Source organism: Phyllopteryx taeniolatus, chromosome 18 (assembly GCF_024500385.1).
Source record: "Phyllopteryx taeniolatus isolate TA_2022b chromosome 18, UOR_Ptae_1.2, whole genome shotgun sequence".
NCBI classification, from domain to species: Eukaryota; Metazoa; Chordata; class Actinopteri; order Syngnathiformes; family Syngnathidae; genus Phyllopteryx; species Phyllopteryx taeniolatus.
Window position 1 is genome coordinate 3,465,078 of NC_084519.1, and position 19,916 is coordinate 3,484,993.

Genomic DNA, 19,916 nt, shown 5'->3' on the forward strand with positions numbered 1-19,916 from the left:
CAGTTTTTCTTTCAGAGCAATGCTACTCTATATGTTTTTCAATTTTTACGCTCAGACAGTATGTACTCGGGGGTTGCAAATGAAACTCCAACTTTACAAAACCATGCTTTTTCTATGCTTTTGGGATGCGGGAGGAAACCACTTTTTCTCTGCTCTTAAACTGGACTCATGCTTTATCCAAACTGGGATTGGACGCTATTGGAACAAATATTAGAATCTAGCCGAGATTAAGACATCCCGTAGTTTCCTAATTTCACAGCACCACTTTTCAGTACCCCTTTGTTGGAGTGCATATTCCAGTGGTTTCCATTGATTGGTCAACAGATTATATGACTTCCACCGTCTTAAAATAGAATAAATTGAATGGAATAGAAATCAGAAGCATTTTAAAGAATAATGTGGATGATGATGTAATTAGGAATAACGATGACTTTTGTTTATAGTTACTACAAGCACACTTTTTTTTATTAATTGCCGCAATTAATGAAGTCAAACCATTTACTGAGCTGATGCACCTACAAGTATTATTATTATTTTTTTCTGTTTTTGTTGTTTTTGTTTTTTTATCTTTTCTGTTCAGCGGCTTGGTCATGCAGAATGTTGGATCTGTCTCTATCTGCTGGAAAAAAAATGTCTGTGTGACAGGGGAGTTGGAAATACTCCCTATGTGGTTGTATGTCTCGTAATATTTAATGTGAATGAAGTCTGACTGAGCACGGTTTGTGAGGGGACGGCCTAAGGACAAAAAAAGGCCACAGAGCAAAAAAAAAAAAAAAAAAGTAGCAGAATAACGCTATTTATGATTACATAGTAGTCTGTGAAGTAAATGCTGTGCCACACCCTGTGACGAAGGAACGTAGCAAGTAGCAAGTGGGACAGGGCAGAGGTGGTGACCCTGGCACTGCTGCCAATGTGTGGTAGGAGTGGCTAGTTAGTGCCTGAATCCTATCGGTACTCTAGAGTACAAATGAGAGGACTGTCCAGGGAGTTAACGTCATAATAAAGTCTCTGTCACTGTCGTCTTCATAGATGCATCAACACCATCACACATGCATGTTAGTCGTGTGGTGTCAGGAGTTGCAGGGTACTGAAGAACTCTGCCTCACCCATCTGCACGGGCCAATGGAAGGTCTGAAAGTTTGGTGCCATTAAAGTCTATCTCGTCTAATTCTAGCCAGTTTTAATGCTTTACATTCGGTTGTTAGCTCAATAGTAATGTCGAAAGTTGGGTGCTTCCAGTCGCCTTTCAGGTTTATTTTCTAACGGTGGATAGACTAATACTATTTTCTTATTGTTAGTATGAACATTTATTAAAGCGGGGTCTATAGTTGGAAGCGACTTTTGTGTGTTTAAATGGGATCATTCAAAAAACATTGTAAATTTAGGGTAAAGTTTTCATTTTTACTATACCCATAAGCAAGTTGTCTACTACTTCAGCTAGCGGTATTGCTATGCCACTTACACATGCCTCCGTGAAAATGCAGGCTTGATCAGGGTTTATGAGCCAGACATACCGTGGAGAACTGAACTGTGTCGCTTTGTGGAAACGTGGCTTAGTGACACACACTGGAGTAATGGGCAGTTTGTCCCACTGTGACAAGGGGCGCCTCTGATTTAATATCCCTAAATCCCTGATTTAATATGCCAAATGAATCATAGCTGGTGCCATTCAGTCGCAGAATGCATTCTTAATGACACAAAAGTCAGAAATATTTGCAAAGAACTGTAGAAACAAATGGCTGACAGTTTGATTGACTGATGGTGCGATTGCCTGTAGCGTGACATACTGTACACTCTGTCGCAAAAATATTTTTAGACAGAAAATGCACTTATTTACGGAATCAGAAATACAAAAATGTTTTTTTTAATCAAGGAGGATAAAGGCAACATTACGAGAGTGTTCAGGCCGAAACATTTTGTGTGGATTTGTCCACTTTAGATCAATCAGTGTAGCTGCTGCTGGTTGTTCTGAGTCTCCTTTAAACCAAACTTCCCTGTCACCCTGTTTGTCTTTGTAGTTTGATCAAACCCCAGGACTCTCTTCAAGCATATTAAGATCTCTTCTTCCCAACTTTGCTCTTTGGTTGCAAGTATCCCTCATTTGCAATGCTTTCCGTCTGCTGCTTCCTTCCTTCGACTTGATAAGGACCTTCTGTTTGCATACCACCTCTCTTTCTCCATGTTCTTTTAGGTCAGTCCCTCCCACACTTGTCTCCCTCTGAAAGACAACAGAAAGAGGATTTCTGATTGAACCATGTCCTTTGCCAGACAAAGTGGCTCAGGCCCTCAGAAAAAAAGGGGGAGTGAGGGGAAAGACATGGGTATTGCATTTTGAGAAATTACAACGACGTAGAATGCCTACTCTAAACTACAATATAGAATTCTTTAAAATAACATATTAGAATACTGAGCAAAACAATTCTGCTGTCTTATGCTGAAGTGATACAAGCCTGTTCCTAATTTATATGGATGGCATTATTCCATTGCTAAATATTAAAAGCAGCTCACCATTGATTTTCCATGCCGCTCAAAAACGAGTTCAGCTAATGAGAGTAATGAGGTCTGTAACTTTCACAGTTCTACTCTACTTTCTCTCTGATTTTCCTCATTCATCAACTCCTCAAAGTATCCTTTCCATCTATTCAGCACACTGCTGGCACCAATTAATACATTTCCATCTCTATCCTTAATCACCCTAACCTGCTGCACATCTTTCCCATCTCTATCCCTCTGTCTGGCCAACCTGTATAGGTCTTTTTCTTCTTCTTTCGTGTCCAACCTGGCATACATGTCATTATATACCTCGTTTGGCCTTTGCCACCTCTACCTTTGCCCTACGTCGCATCTCCATGTATTCCTTTCTCCTTTCTTCAATCCTTTCAGTGTCCCACTTCTTCTTAGCTAACCTTTTTCCTTGTATGATTTCCTGTACTGTGAGGTTCCAGCACCAAGTCTCCTTCCCTCCTTTCCCGCCAGAAGATACACCAAGTACTCTCCTGCCTGCCTCTCTGATCACCTTGGCTGCATTGGTCCAGTCTTCTGGAAGCTCCCCCTGTCCACCGAGAGCCTGTCTCACCTCTTCCCGAAAAGCCGCACAACACTCTTCCTTTCTCAGCTTTCACTACATGGTTTGCTGCTCTGCCTTTGTCTTCCTAATCTTCCTCCCCACCACCAGAGTCATCTTACACACCACCATCCTATGCTGTCTAGCCACACTCTCCCCTACCACTACCTTACAGTCAGTAACCTCCTTCAGATTACATCGTCTGCACAAGATGTAATCCACCTGCATGCTTCTACCTCCGCTCTTGTGCGTCACCCTATGCTCCTGCATCTTCTGGAAAAAGGTGTGCAGTAAAGGCATTTACATCCTTTTTGCAAAGTCTACCAACATCTGTCCCTCCAAGTTCCTTTCCTGGATGCCGTACTTACCCATACTTCTTCATCACCCCTGTTTCCTTCACCAACATGTCCATTACAATCTGCACCAATCACGACTCTCTCTCTGTCTGGGATGCTCAGAACTACTTCGTCTAGCTCCTTCCAGAATTTCTCTTTCACCTCGAGGTCACATCCTACCTGCGGGGCATAGCCACTAATCACATTATACATAACACCCTCAATTTCAAGTTTCAGCCTCATCACTCAATCTGATACTCTTTTTACCTCTAAGACATTCTTAGGTAACTCTTCCTTTAAAATCACCTCTACTCCATTTCTCTTCACATGTACACCATGGTAAAATAATTTAAACCCTGCCTCTAAACTTCTAGCCTTACTGCCTTTCCACCTGGTCTCCTTTCCACACAATATATCAACCTTTCTCCTAATCATCATGTCAACTAACTCCCAAGCTTTTCCTGTCATAGTCCCAACATTCAAAGTCCCCACATTCAGTTCAAGGCTCTGTGCTTTCCTCTTCTTTTTCTGCCGAAAGAACCCGCTTTCCACCTCTTCTTCATCTTCGCCCCACAGTAGCTGAATTTCCGCCCGCGCCCTGTAGGTTAACGTTTATACACACACACACACATACAGAGTCTGCCAAAAAAAATGCATACACACAGGTCACATTAATGGTTAAAATAATTTAAAAAATAAATAAATAAAAAAAGGATTTATTTATTTATTTAAAGAGGTGGAACGGTGGATGACTAGTTCTGAGGTTGCGGGTTCAAATCCGGCCTCGCCTGTGTGGAGTTTGCATGTTGTCCCCCTGCCTGCGTGGGTTTTCCCTTAGTACTACGGTTTCCTCCCACATCCCAAAAATATGCATGGTAGATTAAATTTCCCGTAGGTGTGAATGTGAGTGCAAATGGTTGTTTGAGTCAGCTGCGATAGGCTCAAGTACGCCCTCGCGTGAGTGTAAGTGGTTCAGAATATGGATGGATGGCTTTATCAGAGAGTGTATAGAACAGGTTCTAAGTTAGTTTGTAGGACTGAAATTAGAATAAGTATAAGTACAAAAACATTTTAATGGACACCTGTCGTACGCACACCAGTAAGTAATGTGTGTTGATACCTGTTCTAAACTGCCACTCTCTCGTACGTCTCTCCTAATTTGCATTCAGAAATGCCAAGACTACTTCCCTCTCTAAAATCATGGCAAAGAGGGCGAAGAAAATTCATATTTCAGAGACCGACATTGAACGGTACTTGTCTAAGTGGAAAGAAACCCAAAAATACTGTTTGGATCAATTAATGCAGGTGTTACCAGCAAAAGTCAAAAATGTTGTAGAAAAACTTTTATTTAGATGGTTCAATTTTTGAAAATTAAAATAAAGTTTATTTTTCTTTCAGTAACTTTGAAACTCAAGCCAGTCTGGGTCATGCGCTCAGTGGTTGGATATGTGCACGCACAAAGATGGCTTTGGTGCGTTGTACTCTGACTGAACAGATCAGCATGCACTTTGAAAAAAATGCTCCCTGCAGAGCACACGGTTCTCCAAATCCTCCAACAGTGCATGATAAGCCGTGACGTGTGCATTTCAAGTTTTGTCCTGTCACAGCTGCCTTTTTATAACCTGTTACACCAATCATTCAAATTGTCTACTAAATTACAAATTGCTAACTTTTATTAATTAGAGGAAACTGGAAACGTGCAATTTGAGATTAACTATTTGTTGTTTCACTGTTCTACCACAGGGTTTTGTGTGAATGCATGGTCAGAGCTGTGCATATGTACGTATGCACGTCCCCACGGACGAGCCCAACATGATAAATCACATACTTTGCATGGGAATGTTCATACGCACACTTTATGCACACTTCTGTGTGTATGCACGCTTGATAAATGAGGCCCCTGGTATTTGAACAGGGGTATGTAGAGCTTTTTATTTATTTTTTTTAAATCCGCTGTACAAGTCAACTGTTATCCAAATGGTAAATTTTCCTGTTCACCATATTAGGTGAGCAGTTGCTTTGATTTATAGACTGTGACTGTTGAAATCATTGCAAATTAGGTAATTTTCTAATCTTAAAATTATCACACAGCCCTGCCTTTGGCTTTTGCACCTGCCAACTTATGTGAGTGAACATGTGCATGTGATGTCATTCTCACCTTTGAGGTGCCAGTCAACACATCAGAGAAGAATGTTAACTCGAAGTGCCGCTAAAACCTCTCTGCCAGTCTCTTCAAATCTACGCCAACTGCTTTAATCGCTTAATTCTTGTCTGTCTTGTGCTTTTAACTTTATGTTGCATAATGATAAAAACCAGACGGATAGGCCATCTGGATAGCGTGTCTTTTTCCTCCATGTTTGTGAATGCATTATTATTATTATTATTATATATACACATGGAAAAAAAATGTGGTACCCCTCTGTTAATGACCAAAAAAAACAGAAATAACTTTAATCTGACAAAAGTAATTCAATTTAATAAAAATTAGCCAATGAAAATCAGACATTGCTTTTGAATTGTGGTTCAACAGATTTATTTAAAAAACTAATGAAACAGGCTTGGACAAAATGTTCTGTTACCACTGTGTTTTTTGTTTTGCGTTTAATTAACAGAGGTGTGTACCAACAATTTTATCCACGTGTGTATCATCACAACCAACGAAATGTAACTTTGAAATGTTTTTGGGAAATTAAAATAAAATCTGCTATTGTCATCCCCGATACAGTAACTACTGTATGCTGTCTCAGTCACTATGATTTTATACTAGTTGTGATTCTTAAGTGCAAATGTAATCAGATGTACACTTAGTCATTGCCCAGGATATCTTCTGGGGGGAACAACAACAATCACTTACTCTGAGTACAGAAATTGCACTTTTTGAGACAGGGTGTCCCGCCTCTCGCCCAAAGTTAGCTGGGATAGGCGCCAGCACGCCGCGACCCTAAGGAAGATAAGCGGTACAGAAAACGGATGGATGGATGGACATTAAACAAAATTCTTTTATTTATTATTTTTTTTGTGTCAAGTGTAGTAATAATCAAGTGTATGTCTTCCACTGTTACGCGAATGACATGGCGGCGAGCTGTTTGCAAAGATGCTACAGTTTCGTCAGTAATTTGTAATATGTTCTGGTCTGTATCATCATACTATAAGCAAAAAAAGCTGTCCACTGCAAAGTACCGTATGTTCAAAGGCCGTTGCAACCAAAGGGAGTAGCAAGAACAAATTATTTCAACATTTGAACTGGAGACACACAACAGCAAATGTTGCTCTGTACGTGACTCAGAAGAACACGGAAGGGAGCCCAAAAACTCCCACTAAGAAACACAATATATATCATATTATTATGTGCATGACAAGAAAGCCATTTGGAAGGCAGTCACAGAGTCGATTGCGCTGATGACTGCCAAAGACGTGGTGCCCATTTATGCATTGCAAACGTACTTAATTATCCACATGCTGATCCACTTCAATGTTGGAAGCAGCATGAAAAAAAAAACTTCCCAAGGTTGAATAATATACCAGTAGCTTAGAAACACCAACTCTATTCATGATAATAGTCCTATCCATCAGAGAGGGTTTTCATTGTAGGGGGTGGCATTGAAACATATGGCAAGGCATGATGCTGAAAGCCTGTTTATTTTCCTTTCCAAAAAATGCCAAAACCACCATTTGAATACATCATTAATATAAATTATACATTTAAAATAAAATATGTGTATAGTTGTGGCAAAAAGTCCATTATACCATCTAGTAACGACACTAAAAAATGTGTGCCATGTTGTTACTCAGTATTTGCAAGCTGTCTTTTTCCCAACTAAAGGCTTGAAACAGATAAAGGAAATACAATCTCACCACTTATTCCAAATGTGAGTATGTTGGGACTGAACCATCTTTTATTAGAAAGTTTTTGCTTTATTAATCACGAAAAATGTCACTCTGTAAAAAACAGACGATGTGCATGGATGTAAAGTGTTGTGTCTGGGCATGCTTGTATTCATACGTCACAGTCAAAACAACAATGGCAGAACACAGTACCGTGATAGCGTTTGTGCAAAGTGCACATTTACTGCATTGCCATTGGCCTTCATTTGTATAATACAGTACATATTCAATCAGAATTTTGTCCTGGGGAGAAAAAGCAGTGTGGCTAGTGCCATCGGCAAATATTTTCCAGCATAAAATGGTGTAGTATGCTGTAGCGTTTTCAAATCATATTTGCAGGTCTGTGTGCACGGGAATCATTTGAACAGAGTTGTCGTCTGTACGTGAAACTTTTCAATTGCCAAAACTAAAAAAAACTTTGCCATTTTTGCTAATGTGTAAAACTACTAGTTTTACTTCTTCGACTATTAACTACAGTTTGGTAACATAGCCCTTAATTCTCCTTATACTTTCAATCATTCCTCTGCCCCCTTGGGTCCTTGTCAGCAGATGTCAGGGGTGTTGGTGTTAATTTGGGGGCGGGGGGGGGGGAGACGTCTGTTCTCACTGCAAGGGTGTCAAAGGGATAGAATTTCCTTAGTTTCTAAATCTTAGCTCTACAGAAACCAGGGAGCAATTTGAGCGGAGCATTTGTACTTCAGTCCATTGGTTGTGAGTTTTCAATGTGTTCAGTTATAAATATGATAAAACTTCGGTTCTAATCCATCCATCCATCCATCCATCCATTTTCTGTACCGCTTCTCCTCACTAGGGTGGCGGGCGTGCTGGAGCCTATCCCAGCTATCTTCGGGCGAGAGGCGGGGTACACCCTGAACTGGTCGCCAGCCAGTCGAAGGGCACATAGAAAACAAACAACCATTCGCACTCACATTCACACCTACGGGCAATTTAGAGTCTTCATGCATGTTTAAGGGATGTAGGAGGAAACCGGAGTACCTGGAGAAAACCCACGCAGACACGGACGGGGAGAACATGCTAACTCAACACAGGCACGGCCGGGATTTGAACCCCGGTCCTCAAAACTGTGAGGCAGACGTGCTAACCAGTTTTTTCACCGTGCCGCGGTTCTAATCCATTTACTATTAATTCCCTTTTTTCATTGTCTTCCTATTTGGTTTATATTTCTGTGTGTTATGACAATGCACTGCAATACAAGGAGGAAACGGAGCTAAAATAATTGCATGTCACCCAAGTTTATCCTCAATCTTTTTTGTTTTAACGTGAATGATGAAAAGAGAATTTTCATGTACTCCCTCCCTTCTCAGTTTTACGTCCCTCTCTTATATTTGTGTTGTTGTCTGCTACACTTGTCACTTTGAGTTGTGTGCAGTCGTCTTAGGGGCCTGTGGGTTTTCCTGTTGGGCCTCTGTCCTTCCAAGCACAGTAAGGCCTTTGATGTGGTTTGCCGTTTTTGGCTTCATACAGGCAAACCCCTGCATCGGGGTTATACTGCCACATGTGATACTCGTGATAAGGCAAAAGGTAAGGATGGCACCATGCATCAGTGCGTTTGCCATCGTTATTAGTATTAGAGATGATCACAAAGCACTCAATGACTTGGGCTTCGACTGGCCTGGAGGCCAGATGCGTAAGAGGGCCTCATGACTGCAGATGATTACTGTTTGCTATATGAACTGTGCCTTAATCCTGGCAGACAGCTGCAATTAAAGCCAGGTACGGCCCTTAGCCTTCCGAGCATTCTCAGTGATAAAACTTCTTCCCTGCTGAGGACATATTTTTGGAAACTAAATTCATTTACATGGACCATGAGGTTTCTTTTAGAAAAGCGCACGACTGGTGGAGATGAAATATACTGATTATTTTTAATTTGATTTCTGCAGTGTGCATTTGAGTGGCCAGCATGAGTTAAGGATTTGAAGAGTCTAAACTAAATTCCACTTTGTATTTCATTGTATAAGCATTGTGAACTGAAAACACGTTTTCATCTTTTATGATATAGTTTTTTTTTGTGTGTGGTCTAACCAAAGGGTAATGTTTTTCTTTTCATTTTAATTTCTTACGTTGACTTTTCTGAGGTTGATTGAAGACTCTAAATTGTCCGTAGGTGTGATTGTGAGTACAAATGGTTGTTTATGTGCCCTGCGATTGGCTGGCGACCAGTTCAGGGTGTACCCTGCCTTTCGCCCAAAGATAGCTGCGATAAGCTCCAGCACACCCGCGACCCTTGTGAGGAGAAGCGGGATAGAAAGTGGATAGATGGTTGACTTTTCTGACTTTTGACTTTGAACAAAAAAGTGATTCTAACATGCACAGTTGCTAATAATAATAATAATAATAACAATAATGTATATTTTTGCAGAGAGACTGAAGCTCCTAGGGGGGTGCTGACGGAGTTTTTGTCGGCCGGGGGTTGGGGGCTGAAGTTTCCCACCGGCTTAAAGTACTGATTGACAGGAAAATTGTCCTTGCCAAAAGGGCAAGTGCTGCACCTAAAAGAGGACTTTTTTCACCAAGGGCAAAAGGGATGGTGCTTGAACACCACTTTGGGTCTATCTGTGCACACCCCTGCTGGGGCATGTTTTGGGAATCCGGGAGAAAGGTGGAGTACCTGCAAAAAACCCACACAAGCATGGGAAGAACATACAAAGTCCACATAGAAAGTCCGGAACCTGTATTTGAATCCACAACCTCGGAACTGTGAGACAGATATGCTGCCCAAATGTAATTTAATGTTGTTGTTTTAATTGTTTGGAAATCAGATGTGTGATTTGTGAAGCACAAAAAAAAAATCATGTTGCTTTAAGTTTTCATATGGGCCATTTGCCAGCCCCAAAATGCTGAAGCAGTAAATGTTGTTTTATGTTAATCGGCATGCAGATTGACTAGCGTTCCCCAACCATTATTGAACAAAGGCACCCATTTGAAATGAGATAAATCTCACAGCACACCACCGAACAAAACCGTTACAAAAAGCATGAATGCTAAAATGATGACGATCTTGTCGCAATATACTGTTCTCGGAAACTGATATAGTGTGAGATTTGGGCCCGTTTGTTTGAACACAAGGCTGATATACTAGTAGGAAGCCATAACTTATTATGTTGTATGGATGGCAACAGGGGCGGCACGGTGGCCGACTGGTTAGAGCGTCAGCCTCACAGTTCTGAGGACCCGGGTTCAATCCCCGGCCCCGCCAGTGTGGAGTTTGCATGTTCTCCCCGTGCCTGCGTGGGTTTTCTCCGGGCACTCTGGTTTCCTCCCACATCCCAAAAACATGCATTCATTGGAGACTCTAAATTGCCCGTAGGCATGACTGTGAGTGTGAATGGTTGTTTGTTCCTATGTGCCCTGCGATTGGCTGGCAACCAGTTCAGGGTGTACCCCGCCTCCTGCCCGATGATAGCTGGGATAGGCTCCAGCACGCCCGCGACCCTAGTGAGGAGAAGTGGCTCAGAAAATGGATGGATGGATGGATGGCAACAGGTGGCCATACAGGTCCATTGTACCAACTGCTATGATCTAATGCAGTGATTTTTAAAATCTGATACTATTACTACTAGTGGTACGTGAAAAAAAAAAAAATCATAATGTTACAGTGGCTCAAACTTTTATTTAGTCAGTACAGTACATTTAAGTACAGTTCAGTTGTATTTAATTTTGAAATGCAATACATTTGCATTTAATCTTGGAGAAATTGATTTTGGTCCAGTTTTTTTTTTTAACTCACTAAATTAATGATCTAACTTTTATGTTTGATACATTTGAAAGAAAGCATAATTTTGAAGGACAGTTTTTTGTATTTATTTTATTGATGTTATAAGTAAACTGTGCTTAATGTTACAGTGCTTCGAATAATATTAAATGTACTGTACTTTTTGGGAATAAAACCACTGCCTCATTTTTGATGGACACCTTCGACCACAGGTGTCACACTGAAGTCCTGGTGGGCAGAACCGGTCCCCCCACATAATTTGAAAGCAAATCATGTGCAGCAAAGTCTTGCTAAAATCTGTACCCAATTTAAAATTGTCATATGTAATAATAAATAACATTGTGATATTGCAAGCATTTTTTGTTTTGTTTTTGTTCTGAGAGTAACTTGAACAAACTTTTATCATTGAATTCCTATTTCGAAAATAGTTATCTGTCAAATTGTTGTTTATATGTACCGTAATAATATGATGAGGCGGTTAAACATTGATATGGTTTCAAAGTCTCGAACAGACCTCTCAGGGAAACTGCAACTACAAGCAAAATGAGTTTGACACCCCTGATTTCGGCCTACTACCAACTGTATTTTAATTGTGGTCATGGTGGTGGTGGTACTTGGAGAGGCAAATATTTTCTGGGGGGGGGGTACTTGGTGTAAAACGTTTGAGAACTACTGATCTAATGGGAAAGCATTTCATCATTCTGCCTGTCGCGACCCATAGCTGGTATAGATGAACAAAGACATATTTGTAATGAATAGATGTTTATGAGAGAAATGAAGTGAAATTGGATCATTTCTTGGTGGGGAATGGCTGCACTTGCGTGGCAGCGAGCGGGTTAAAGCCGAGAAGGCGGCTGTCCTATCAGTGAGTTGCGGTCCCGGCAGTCCCCGCCCACCGCCGAGAACCCGCTGGTGTGTGGCTCCACTGCCGTTGCTCGTCTGACACGCTTCTGTCTTTCCGGGCTGTCGATGTTGATTCCGTCCGCGGATATTTGCGCTGCACGCGAGGACTTTTTATTTTTTATTTTTATTATTTCCTTTTTTTCTTTTTTGGGGGGGGTGTCGCCAAATTGACGCCGCGTGTTGCAAGGATTGGGATAAAAGCACCGCACACGGTAGGTTAGGAAGCAAAAGTGGCGTGGGTTTCATTTGTGTGTGTGGGGGGGGGGGGGGGGGGGGTGTTGCTTTCGGCTCTTGTGGCACTGCCTTGAGTTGGGCAAGATGTGTCGACATCGTCGTCATGTTGATGATGTGCCGTCATGCGTGTCCAAGTGTGTGTGCACATTTGGGATTGCGATATTGTTTGATATTGATGTGGCAAAAATATTTGTTTCGTCCTCAATAGGGGGGGGGGGGGGGAAAGACACGAATTGTTTGGCATTGTGGAACTGGAAGTAAGCATGAGCCAAGCTTAAGGAATTCAAGCGAAATGGTTTCAGCAACTCTTTTAAAGTTTATTTTAATGTGTCGGTACGACTGTGAAACAGTTTGAAACCGACCCTCGGCCCCACCTCCCCTCCCTTGTTCCCAAACCCAAAACTTCCTTTTAAAAAAAAATTTGTTTGCCTTTTTTTTTTTTATCTCCAAAATATTGCCACCCGACCTTCCCGGTTCCTACAGTGCGCACTGCCCTGACTGGACTGTGACGGTGTTGTGGCTAACCAAGTGTTTTGTTTTGTTTCACTGCAAAACAAAGTTTCTCCACATTGGCTGTGTTACTGACAAGACACTAATTTGAGTGTTTGCAGTAGTACTTCGCCTCACACTATTTCAGTTTGAGCGTGGGTGTAAGAAATATTCCCGAATGTCTGTTCTCCTCAATTAAATCCCGTAAAAATATTGTGTTGAAAAAAACCCCCAAAACAAACAAAACATTTTGCCATGATGTGTTTCCCTCATTTTCCTCTGATTGGAATAGACGACAGTCGCAACAACATCCTTAAGTTTCAGTGCTGTTGCCCAGTTTGGTATGTTAAACATCCCAGCTGTAAGAAGCGACCCTTGGGGGTGGATGTTTGGGTCAAATGTGTCCATAGTCTCTCCTGACAACTAGAAACATGTCAAAGAGTACGTCAAGCTGTATGTATCTAGTGGGGAGTGCTGCATGTTAATGTGAACTGTGGGTATTAACCATCTCCTGACTGAGACCTGGTAATTACTGCATATTAGCCTAAATTAAAGGGAAGCCAGGCGCCTGAAGTTGTGTTGCTGCAGCTCGCTGTCGCCCAAGGTGTCTCAATCACTCCCACTCCCACTAATCAAAAACCCCACATGAGATATTGTTGAAAAGGTTCTTCGTCATCAGCTGCGTCATTCCAAAGCACTTACTTTTGGGAATTGCTCCAAATGTCTTGGCCTGGCTTTCTGTTGCGTTAAGGAAAAAGTAATAACTAATGGTAGCCTCATCCCTATTGCGGTAGGTGATACTGAAGCGATTTTAAATATTTTACAGTGCTGTGATAAAGTATTTGCCCCCTTCTCAAATTCTTGTGTGCAGTTTCCCCACTTTGTCTAAGCTCATCAAACATACGTAAATATCAGACAAAGATAACCGAAGTAAAAAATAAAATGCAGTTTTTAGATCACTTTGTTTATTAAAAAAAACAAAAAAAAAAAAAAAAAAACGTCAAAGCTACCTAGTCATGTGTGGAAAAAGTAATATCCCCCTAAACCTAATAACGGGTTGGGCGATCCTCAGCAGCAACAACTGAAATCAGGCGTTTTCTACAACTGGCAATGAGTCTTTCACGTCTCTGTGGAGATATTTTGTCCCACTCTTTCTTGCAGAATTGTTTTCATTCAGCGACACTGGAGGGTTTTCGAGGTGGTCTGTTTATTTTCCGAAAGAGAGCAGAATTGATGGTTCTGTCAATCACTGCCAGTCGTCCAGGTCCTGAAGGAACCAAACAGCCCCAGACCATCACACTACCACCACCATGTTTGACCGTTGGGATGTTCTTTCTGTTTTTTAATGCTGTGTTATATTTACAGCAGATGTAACCAAACCGACACCTTCCAAAGAATTCAACTTTCCTCTCATCAGTCCATAGAATATTTTCCCAAAAGTCTTAATAAAAGAAATCAGTGTTTAAAAACTGCATTTTATGTTTAAATGGTTTATCTTTGTCTGATATTTAGATTTGTTTGAAGATCTTAGAGTGGGGAAACTAAGCAAAAAAAAAAAAAAAAAAGGAATTTGAGAAGGGGGCAAAAACTATTTCATACCACTGTGAATGATGTGCAATAATTGTTGTGATTGTTTTATACAAATGATTTAACACACATCACATTTTTGTCAAATTAAAACTCAATTGTCAGTTTCAAGACATCCTATTCTACCATTGCTTGTGTCTGCACAGATTCCCATAGATGTTACATCTTTTATTCAACTAAGGATGGACATTATAATAGAATAATTTGTGATGATGGTGATTACGTTGAATTTAATTCTGATTAATCACACTGCAACCAGTAGAGGTTGATTCATTCTTAACTAGTTTTGTGCTCTAAAGGAGAATGACATGAGAAATTGATCCACAAGGGCACAACTCCTCCAGACACCATTATTCTGCTCAATACAACAGTGTCATCGAAACAGAAATAACAATATATATGATTAATTGATCGTTAATTTTCCTCATTCTCAATAAAAGAACATGCCAATTCCTATTGTCTTTGCTGGTAATTGGCAGACTTGTAGCTTACTGTCAATTCTTTAAACCTTTAAAAATAATAATCCCAATTATTTTGATCAATATTGTAATCACGATTATTAAAATTGTTCTTCATGCTCGGGAAAAATCTTCATTTTTATTGCACTACTTTAAAAAAACAATATAAAACATTTTTTTTTAATTATTTTAAAGAATTAAAAAAAATAAATGTACCCACAAAATTCTACTTGAGCAAGGGCTAACTGAATAAATGTGCTATTACAAAGGGCCATCACAAACTTAATGTAAGCTAATACAGTTAATGCATAGAAAGCAATAACATTAGGCACTAACTTTTACTTTAAAAATCCCCTTCGTCAATATACTGAATTGTCAAGGACGGTACGTCTCCGTTGTAATGATTGACCATTGGTCAGTCGTACACAATCACAAACTACAAAGAACTCGACAGTTGTGATTTCCCTCTCTATTTAATCCAGGTGTTTTTTTTCTTTGTGGTTAGGCCAGCCGAAAAATTGAAGGCAAGGCAGCTTGACTTCAGCTGCTACGATTGTTAATAGTACCTTCCCGTGACATGCCACCTCTCTTCCAACGTGCCGAGAGGTCAAACTTAAAGAAAAAAAACGTTCATACATTACTACATTGGACATCAACGCCATTTTAGGCATACGTTTGCACCGCAGTGCAGTGCCGGAGCATTCACCCCCAAGTGGCTGGCTGACTAGACCCTTTCCAAAAAATTGGAATACCAAAAAATTGCGGATTGGAATACCAAAGTTTTTTTTTGTTTTCCTTTCATAATTCCATTCAAAAAGTTAAGCTTTCATAGATTATAGATTCAGGGCCCACAATTGAAACAATTTCAAGTATTTATTTGTTTATTTTTACATAATTTGGGTCTCCAGCTCATAAAACCCACAATATCAGGAATTCCCCAAAATTTGAATACTGTAAAGAAATCAGCCCAAATTTTGCATTTCTAGTTCTCATTGGCTAAATTTTACTTACCCTGTAGGTCCAAGGGCCCAATTCAGGTATATAATCTATCCCTCCCCAATTCACGGACAACCCTGTTTATGAACAAAATAGACAAGATTTTTAAGAGACTCTTGCTCTGGTACACAAACTGCCCGTATGCTTCAGTTCATGAACAGCCACAGCATCCATGCATAATACTGTTATGCTTTCTCCTACATAGCGTAAAAATAGTTTGCATCGTGTCTCACATACAGGTATTGTATGTTTTAGTTTTTTGCTCTGTTAGCCCTTAGTAGGGAGCCAAAGAAAGCAAAAAGTACAAGTAATAGTGCAATTAGAAAGCCTTATCTTATTCTTGTTGGGAAAATGGAAATACTATAATAGCTAAATATGAGAATGATGTTCGTGTTTCTGATTTTTGCTCCAGTTGTCAAAATCTTGGTGCCGGAGCTGTGGTGTTGGTGGGCTCGGCAGGACGTTACTACTCGGGGTCTCGACGCGTCTTGCTCACAGAAGTAAGAGGCAATAGCGAGTACTTTTTTTTTCTTCTTCTCAATTTCTGTTGAATTAAACCCATGAAAGAACGGGAAACGTAACTTATTTTCTGGGGATGGAACTCAAAAATTTAATTTCCATTTATTTTATCAGGAAAATGTGCTTGCTTGTTAATTCATTCTGAGATCTGTTCGCAATCCGAAATGTTCACGAACAGAGTCTTGCAACAAATTAAGTTTGTACATTACCAGTGAGACAGTCTATCACTGTGTTTACATAAATTGAACACATGAAAACCACTCACATCTGCAGACATCCAAATTTCATTTAAATAACTATGCGTCACGGACGGCAATGCCGTAAGGGCAGATCCCAAAAAAGAGACTCTAGGAAAGCGGTCCGAACAATTTTAATTCAATGACATGTGATGGCGAGACATACGACACTAAAAGGAGTCACCACCAGAGAGAATCAAAAAACAGATAACGCAGGGAGACACGACAAAAGGTCCGTGTGGTATAATCATATAGAACCTAACTTTTGACAGCGGTCAGAACGGCGGCAAACACGGGGCAAAACGAGTGAATATTCCGACGCCCACACACTGTCACGGTGCCCCCTAAAAAGGCTGATGATTACAATGCATGACAGGTGCGTCACCGATGTCAACGCCCACCTTTGCTCACCCAGACACTGCAACACAAAGAAACACAATTTGAAACACAGGACCATGACAGTATCCCCCCCTCAAAGGACGCCCCCTGGCGAACCACCCGGCTTCTTCGGGTGCAGAGAGTGGAAGGCCCGGAGCAGGGACGGATCTAAGATCCAAGAGCGGGGAACCCAGGAACTCTCCTCAGGGCCGTAACCCTCCCAGTCGACCAAATACTGCACACCCCTGCCCCCGTCTTCTGGAATCCAATATTTCACCCACTGTGTACACTGGCTCACCATCACCCAGCCGCGGAGGAGGAGGAGGCACCGCTGGAGGACACAGAGGGCTGGAGGAAACCGGTTTGAGCAAGGACACATGGAATACAGGGTGAACTTTCATGGCGGGAGGGAGCCGAAGTTTAACTGCCACCGGGTTAACAACAGAGTCAATTTCGAAAGGACCAACATACCGAGGACCCAGTTTTTTAGAACCCCCGGCCAAATGCAAATCTCGTGTGGACAACCAGACCTTCTCACCAGGACGGTAGCGAGGAGCTGAGATCCGATGACGATCAGCTAACTGCTGGTTGTGAGCCTCAGTACGGGACAAGGCCGCCTTTGCATCCCGCCACACCCGATGAGCCCTTCGAAGATGGACCTGTAGAGACGGGACGACCACCTCCCTCTCCTGAGAAGGGAACAACGGCGGCTGATAACCGTATGCAGTCATGAACGGCGACCGTCCAGTGCCAGAGCAAACGAGGGTGTTATGCGCATATTCCACCCAAGGCAGGTGAGAAGACCACGAGGAGGGGTGCTGATGGCAAACACAGCGAAGAGCAGCCGCCACATCTTGATTCGCCCTCTCAGCCTGGCCGTTGGTCTGCGGGTGGAAACCGGATGAACGACTGGAGGAAGCTCCCAGTGCTTTGCAGAACAACCTCCAGACCCGAGAGACGAACTGCGGCCCCCTGTCAGACACCAGATCAGTAGTTAATTCCATTAACTCGGAAGACATGGTCGACAAGGAGATTAGCAGTCTCAAAGGAGGACGGCAGCTTCGGCAGAGCAACGAAATGTGCCATCTTGGAGAATCTGTCGACAACACTGAGGATGACCAAGTTCCCTGCTGACAGTGGAAGGCCCGTGATGAAGTCCAAGGCGATGTGGGACCAGGGGCGGGAAGGAATGGGCAGTGGAGGAAGAAGACCAGCTGGAGGGCGATGGGACATCTTGCTACGGGCACACACTGAGCAGGCTGAAACATATTCCTTAATGTCCCTGCCACCAGAACCGTTGGGAAATGAGGAAAAATGTCCGACTGACCCCAGGATGGCAAGCGACTCTAGAAGTGTGTCCCCACCTCAACACCTCTGGACATAAACCGACCAGAACAAACAACTTGCCATCAGGAACACCTCCCGGAGCCTGGATGTCCCTCCCCGACTCCACCACCTTCTTCTCAACCTCCCACTGAAGCGCTCCCACCACCCGGGGCCCAGGTAGAATGGTCTCCACAACAGGCTGAACAGCAGACGGGCCATGCAGCCGAGACAAGGCGTCAGGTTTGCCGTTCTTCAACCCAGGGCGGTAAGTGATGATGAAATCGAAACGGGTAAGGAACAAGGCCCAACGTGCTTGACGGGGGTTGAGTCTCTTAGCAGTCCGGAGGTAAGACAGGTTCTTGTGGTCGGTGAAAACTTGAAAAGGTTCCCTAGTACCCTCCAGCCAGTGCCTCCACTCCTGCAGCGCCAGGACAATAGCCAGCAGCTCTCTATTTCCCACATCGTAATTGGTCTCTGCTGGGCTCAGGCGCCTAGAGAAGAAGGCGCAGGGGTGCAGCCTATGGTCGACCGGGGACCTCTGGGACAGGACCGCCCCCACACCTGAATCAGATGCGTCCACCTCGACAACAAAAGGAAGGTCAGGATTAGGATGATGTAACACAGGAGCCTTCACAAACAATTGTTTAATATGATCAAAAGTCGCATCTGCCTTAGGGGTCCATACAAATGGTATTTTATTGGAAGTAAATCTAGTTAGAGGTCCCACCTTAAGGCTGTAATCGCGTATACATCGCCAATAAAAATTTGCAAAACCCAAAAACCTCTGCAACTGCTTCCTAGATGTTGAAGTTGGCCAATCAACCACAGCCTGGATCTTGGCTGGATCGGCCCGAAGCTGGCCCTTCTCCACGATGAACCCCAAAAACTGTACCGACTCCGCATGGAACTCACACTTCTCAGCCTTGATGTAAAGACGGTTTTCATCAAGCGCTGCAACACCATGCGGACATGTTGGCGATATTCATGTAGATCACGGGAAAAGATTAGGATGTTGTCCAAATACACAAAACAGAATACATTTAACATGTCCCGGAGCACATCATTAATAAGACACTGAAACACAGCGGGTGCATTCGTGAGTCCAAAAGGCATGACTAAATACTCAAAATGACCTAATGGAGTGTTGAACGCAGTCTTCCACTCATCTCCCTCCTTCATCCTCACCAGGTGATAGGCATTGCGCAAATCTAATTTCGTGAAAGGGGCAAACACCGAGTCCAACAGTGGGAGAGGATACTTATTCTTTATCGTGATGTCGTACATTAGCCAAATCGATGTGCTCGTCTTGAACATGGGGGGTAGTAGTCAACATGGCAGACTGCAGACAATGAGAATGACAAAATAGGCTCCAATTGACAATCTGTAGTTGATCCCAATTAATATCTGGATTATGAAATTGTAACCACGTTAATCCCAGCACAACAGGAGCAGATCGACAGGGCATTACAAAAAATCGCCGCGATTCAATGTGGTTACCCCGAAAGCTTTAAACACAGTGGAACCGTAATATGTGTTGTAACCGCCAGGAGACGCCCATCCAAATCAAGAACTTTTCTCGGTTTGCTAAGTCTGTACAGTGGACAATTTAGAGTCTCTATCACACAGGAGTCCACAAAACACTCATCAGCTCCGGAGTCAATTAACGCGGAAACCTTCACACTGCCACCAGATCCCGAAACTTCGCCCGGCAATTGAAGTCTCTTGTTGTTCGATCCAGTTCTTAATTCACTAGGTACCATGTCTTCATCAAAA

The 19,916-nt window shown here is 42.3% G+C and overlaps 1 protein-coding gene across 2 annotated transcripts in view; it reads left to right on the forward strand.

Annotated features, from left to right (window-relative positions):
- disp1 (dispatched homolog 1 (Drosophila)) overlaps window positions 1–19,916 on the forward strand; it is a 113,191-nt gene that overhangs the window by 59,188 nt on the left and 34,087 nt on the right. Inside the window, exon 1 of one of the 2 annotated variants that reach the window (XM_061753628.1) lies at window positions 11,923–12,132. The exons of the other annotated variant lie outside the window; for it this stretch is intronic. The gene's annotated coding sequence lies outside the window, so the exon portion shown is untranslated. Of the gene's footprint in view, window positions 1–11,922; window positions 12,133–19,916 lie in introns of those variants that run through there. 2 annotated transcript variants of the gene reach the window in all.